Raw genomic sequence first — 6,238 nt, 5'->3', positions numbered from 1 at the left:
TCTGCCACTCAATCCTATAATTCCTCTACTAGGCATATACCCAGAAGACCAAAAATCACATTATAACAAAGATATTTGTACCAGAATGTTTATTGCAGCCCAATTCATAATTACTAATTCATGGAATAAGCCCAAGTGCCCATCAATCCATGAATGGATTATTAAATTGTGGTATATGTACACCATGGAATATTATACAGCCTTAAAGAAAGATTTAGACTTTACCTCTTTCATGTTTACATGGATGGAGTTGAAACATATTCTTCCTAGTAAAGTATCTCGAGAACGGAAGAAAACGTATCCAATATACTCAGCCCTACTATGAAACTAATTTATGATTTTCACATGAAAGATATAAGCCAGTTATAACTTAAGAATAGGGGGAAGGGGGAAAGGGAGGGAAGGGAGGGGGGACCTTGGTGGAGGGAGGGTGATTGGTGGGATTACACCTGTGGTGTATTTTACAAGGGTATATATGAATCTTAGTAAATGTAGAATGTAAATGTCTTAACACAATAACTAAGAAAATGCCAGGAGGGCTATGTTAACCAGTGTGATGAAAACGTGTCAAACAGTCTATATAACCAGTGTATGGTGCCCCATGATCGCATTAATGTACACAGGTATAATTTAATATATATAAAAAAGAAACAAAACAAAACTACTCATAGTTAAAACTATGTGAAGCACACACACAAAAAAGTACACATATAAAAGAATGATGTGAAATACTGCAGAAGTGTCTTCTTTTGTGCTATGAGCTGATGAAGCAGATGTCAATTTCTTTTTTTTTTTTTAATTGTTGGGGATTCATTGAGGGTACAATAAGCCAGGTTACACTGTTTGCAATTGTTAGGTAAAGTCCCTCTTGCAATCATGTCTTGCCCCCATAAAGTGTGACACACACCAAGGCCCCCCCACCCCGTCCCTCTTTATACCGGTGCAACCATGAATGGGATCATTGAATCTTTGATTCTTCCTGGAATAACAAACGTTCATCCCGTACTGAGAAATCTGGCTATTTGGGATATTGGTGGACTGCAGAATCAGGATTTTGCAAGTAAACACTTTGGGCTGCTATTACAGGTTTTGCAAATTTATGATATCACAATAAAAATTAATGCTTTAAAGGCAATCTTGGACCAACAGATGATGTTTGGGATGGAACCATTTAAAACTAAAAAAAAAAAAAAATCAATACTCTTCCATGTGAAGCTACAGAAATGAATGGTGATGATGAGTAAGAGTCAAAAGAATTTGAAGAGACTGCTACAGCTAAGAATGTTCTGAAACTCCTTTCTGATTTCTTAGATAGTGAGGTATCTGAAATTAGGACAGGAACTGCAGAAGGATTAGCCAAGCTAATGTTCTCTGGGCTTTAGGTCAGCAGCAGGGTTCTTTATCATCTGATTTTGTTATGGTAAAATCCTGTGGCTGAAGAGGATGTTCAACTTCAATATTGCCTGGGCATGTTTTTCCCCATGTTTGCCTATGCAAGCAGGACTAATTAGAAATGCTTTGAAGAAGCCTTTCTTCCCACTCTGCAAACACTTGTAAATGCGCCTGTTTCTTCTCTTTTTCCTGAAATAGATATCGCAAATGTTACTGAGTTACTTATAGATTTTACATGACCAAGTGCATTAAATCCTCAGGCCAAGAATTCCCCAGATTATTAGGCCTTAACAGTACATGACAATTTGGCTATAAAAATTTGCTGTGAGGTGTTAGTAAGTCCATGCCTACCAGAAATTCACATCTATACAAAAGCCTTGAGTTCTTTAGAACTCAGTAGCAATCTTACAAAAAATCTTCTGGTTCTATGAATGAGATTCTGGAGCAAGTGAAAAGTAGGACATGTAGGAAAGCTTTGGGAAAAATCAAAGATTCAGTTAGAAAAAGGAAACACGAATTTGGTGAACAACGTGTAGCAACATAGGATACTAACATGACTATAACTATTTTTCAAAATGAAGATAAGAATGAAGTATGTATGACTCCTCTCAAGGTGTAAAATCAACACAACCATCAAGACCCACTAAGCCAAAGACTAACATTGAAAAGTGACAGCTTCAACAAGGATGAACAGGAGAAATCAGACTGCTGAGGCTGACTCTGAATGTCATCATGAAGTCCCAGAATGAGAATTAGAAATGAAGGAATTATCAAGATAAGCCAAAATAGCAGCACTAGAAAAAGGTAAACTTAAACTTGCACAATTTCTCAATGAAGTTATAAATTAGGAGAAATCATGGGGGTGGAGGCCTTTAAAATTATGTTTAGTTCTTTACTAAAGTCATCCTTTTGTCAAAATAAAAAAAAAAAAAAACAGGTTAGACCATGGAGAAGAAAGAACCTTAGAGCTAGAGCATAAAGTTTTCAAGTTAACCCAGGTAGTTAAAGAGGCAGAAAAGAAGAGAGAGAAAGCAGAGCGGGCACTTAGAGAACTATAAGACTCTATGAAGTGTTCAAATATATGAATAATAGGGATTCCTGAAGGGAAAGAAGATTGTCCCAAAGGAATAGAAGCCCTCCTGGAGACCATGATAACTGAAAACTTACCAAGTTTTCCTTAAGACCTCAACACACTCCTTTCAAATGGATATCGAACCCCAGGTCATCTCAACTCAGACCCTCTCCAAAACATGTTGTAATTAAACTGTACAAAGTCAAGATGAAAGAAAAAAATTTGTAAGTAGCCAGGAGTAAGCACCAACTGACCTATAGAGGCAGAGCCATTAGGATGAGAGCAGACTTTTCAACTGAAACCTTCCAAGCCAGAAAAACATTGTCATCCACCTTCAACATTCTTAAACAAAATAATTTTCAGCCCAGAATTCTATATCCTGCTAAACTAAGCTTCAAAACTGATGGAGAAATCAAATCTTTTATGGATATGCAAGCAATGAGGAAATTCACCACAAGACCAGCTCTACAGGAACTACTTAGACCTACTCTCAACACTGACCATCACAGTGGACCACCAGCAAAGTAAACACCCAGAAGCTAAAGGTCAAAACTATGGAGACAACAACCAAAGCAAACAGACAACTCTCAGAATGGGAAAAGATAGTTGCATGTTATGAATGGGTCAAAAGCTTGATGACTAGGATCTATAGAGAACTCAAATTAATCAACAAAAAAGACCGAACAATCCCATGTATCACTGGGGAAGAGCCATGAATACAACCTTCTCTAAAGACAGACAAATAGCTAATAAACATGAAAAACTGCTCATCATTCCTAATCATCAGAGAAATGCAAATCAAAACTACCCTGACGTGTCACCTAACCCCAGTGAGAATGGCCCATATCACTAAGTCTCGCAGCTGCAGATGCTGGTGTGAATGTGGAGAGAAAGGAACACTTTTACACTGCTGGTCAGATTGCAAATGTATACAACCTTTTGGAAGGAAGTGTGGAGAATTCTCAAAGAACTCAAATTAGACCTCCCATTTGATCCTGCAATCCTTCTATGTAGATGCCATTACTAGGCATCTATCTAGAAGAAAAAAAAAACCTTTTATCATAAGGACATTTGCACTAGACTGTTTATCAAAGCTCAATTACAATCACCAAAATGTGGAAACAGCCTAAATGCCTACCAGTCTAGAAATAGATTAACATGCTACAATATATGCATATTCTTAAGCCATTAAAAAAGATGGAGACGTTACATCTTTTGTTTTAACATGGATTGACGTGGAGCACATTCTTCTTAGTAAAGCATCTTAAGAATGGAGAAACAAGAATCCAATGTACTAAATTCTTTTATGAAGATGGTAGATGAGTTAACACAGGGTGGGGTTGGGAGTTTGGGAATCAACAAGTGGGGAGAGAGGAGCAGGAGAAGGGAGAGGGAGATGGCAGTCACCGTGTAGAGCATACCTCTTGGGTGGGGGGGAGCAAAATTATAAGAGGGAATTTATCTAACAAATGCAATCAGTGTAGCCTAATTCTCTGTACCCTCAATGAATCCCAAACAATAACAAATATTTAAAAAGTAGAGTGAATGTTAACAGATTTCCTTAGCAATATTTGACAATCTGCATAGCAGTCCAAACAAGAAAAAGAAACTTCACTCCTAAAAGAAATTCCTACTAGTGCAAACATTTGGAAAATAAGGAAAAACATTTTTTCAACTGCCTATAATCTCTGAATACTGCAAAAAGCATTCTCTAACATTTTGGTTTTTTCTTCCTTAGTCTATTATGGTTTTTTTTTTTTTATTTTATTTATTTATTTTTTTAGAGACAGAGTCTCACTTTATCACCTTTGGAAGAGTGCTGTGGGGTCACAGTTCACAGCAACCTCCAACTCCTGGGTTTAGGCAATTCTCTTGCCTCAGCCTCCCAAGTTAGCTGGGACTACAGGCATCTGCCACAATGCCTGGCTATTTTTTTGTTGTTGCAATTTGGCCAGGGCTGGGTTTGAACCCAACACTCTTGGGGTCAGTGCCCTACTCACTGAGCCACAGGTGCCACTCAGTCTATTATTTTTTTTAACTTGGGTTTATTTTTTATCCAAAATTATTTTGCCTCATATGCATTTGATAAAGAATTTTTTTTTCCTTATTTGGGAATAACATGATTTTTTTAAACCTCTGAACTAAGAAGACTTGAACCCATAGTCTTCCAAGGGCTATAAACTCTGATTTATCCCCAGGTTCAATTCCAGAGAACAACTTTGGGGACTACTGGCAGAGGCAGAATTCCTGCTTTTGGAGGAAGGCCATTTCACCAAGTGAGTTTGGTTTTGCTGGTGTTTCCAGTAGTGACCAGTCCCAGCATCATTGCAGGCTGAAGACAAACTCCCTTCCCTTAGTGGTAAATGCTACTGAGTCAGAATTTGGAACAAGCCTATGTGTGGTGTGTGTGTGTGTGTGTGTGTGTGTGTGTGTGTGTGTGTGTGTGTGAGAGAGAGAGAGAGAGAGAGAGAGAGAGAGAGAGAGAGAAAGAGACCAGAAAATTACATTTGTTTTGACCATTTGGGTACCATACTCTCGTTTGACAAAACTAGCTTTGTTAATTCTCTGAAATAAGTTAATTCCAAAAAAAGGGGGGGAAAAAAGTTCCACAAATTCTTTATTTTATTTTATTTTTTTCTTTATTTGGTTTCATAACTTTATTTGATCTATCTGACAATCACCAGTTAGTTCTCACGTTGACTGTGGATTTTTGAAGTGGAAACAAGTACATAGATAACCAAAGTATATAGCTTGTTCGGTGAATCTTCATTACGTTTTCTAGACAACTGCACATGGATACCTTATGGAACATTCCTTATGCCTTTGGCCCAGACAGTTTTGTTGAACCTGGAATCAATGCACACATCCGGAGTCCTCATCTCTTTCATGGCAAATTCTGGGATCTCTCTGAGTGTCTGAGGAGCATGCTTCTTGAAGCCCATTCCATAGATGCACTTGTGAATGTTGATGGTGTATTCTCAAGTCACCACTTCGTTGATGACAGAACAGCCCTCCTTCTCACCACCTTTCTTTGCTGGAGCCATTTTGCTGGGTTCAAGTTGAAAAGAAAGAGCTGAAAGAATTGTGGAATGAAGAAGAGGGTGGTTGTCAGTGCCACAAATTCTTAAAAGGACAGGGGTCATATGCTGAGAGTTAAATGAGCCCACTCTGTAAGAACACATATGCTACTAATGTGTCAATAGCAAATGAATTATTAGCAAATGAATTATTTTCTCTTGGGTTTGTTTACTTTTCTATTGGCAGAGAGGTCTTAGCTTTCTGCAAGGGATATTTTGAGTGACACAAATTCCAACCCTTCAAACATCTCCTCAGGAACTCTGAGCACAGAGGCATTGGGGTGAGCACTGCCACCATTGCTGAGCACCAGCCAGTACCAAGTGGGGCTGGGGTCAGTGACTGACATTGGACTAGAACGGACATTAAGCTATATAGACAAATCTATGGAGATTGCTCCTGTGGCTAAGAAGAATCCACTCTTTAAGTTTCACTACTATCCTGGGGTGAGAGCTTGGTGAGAACTCTGCCATTGTTGAGGAGGATGGAAGAAGAGAGGGATGAGCAAAGGGAAGAATATTGCCCTCGAGGCACTGTGCCAGGATTTGTATGGTCACACTTAGCCTCCTATGCTTTAAACACTGGAAAGGAAAGCGATAGAGAATGGTACTTTATAAGACTGGCTTTGAGGTCATATAGTGCTGTATTTTTGCCCAAATCTAGCTTGGCTAGCTGTGTAGTCTTGGTAAATAACCTAAA

The 6,238-nt window shown here is 38.5% G+C and overlaps 1 pseudogene; it reads left to right on the top strand.

Annotated features, from left to right (window-relative positions):
- The first annotated feature begins 737 nt into the window (after positions 1-737).
- Positions 738-2,240, top strand: LOC128591700 (condensin complex subunit 3-like; annotated as a pseudogene).
- The last annotated feature ends 3,998 nt before the right edge of the window (positions 2,241-6,238 follow it).

Source organism: Nycticebus coucang, chromosome 8 (assembly GCF_027406575.1).
Source record: "Nycticebus coucang isolate mNycCou1 chromosome 8, mNycCou1.pri, whole genome shotgun sequence".
NCBI classification, from domain to species: Eukaryota; Metazoa; Chordata; class Mammalia; order Primates; family Lorisidae; genus Nycticebus; species Nycticebus coucang.
This window is presented reverse-complemented; position numbering and strand designations above follow the sequence as displayed.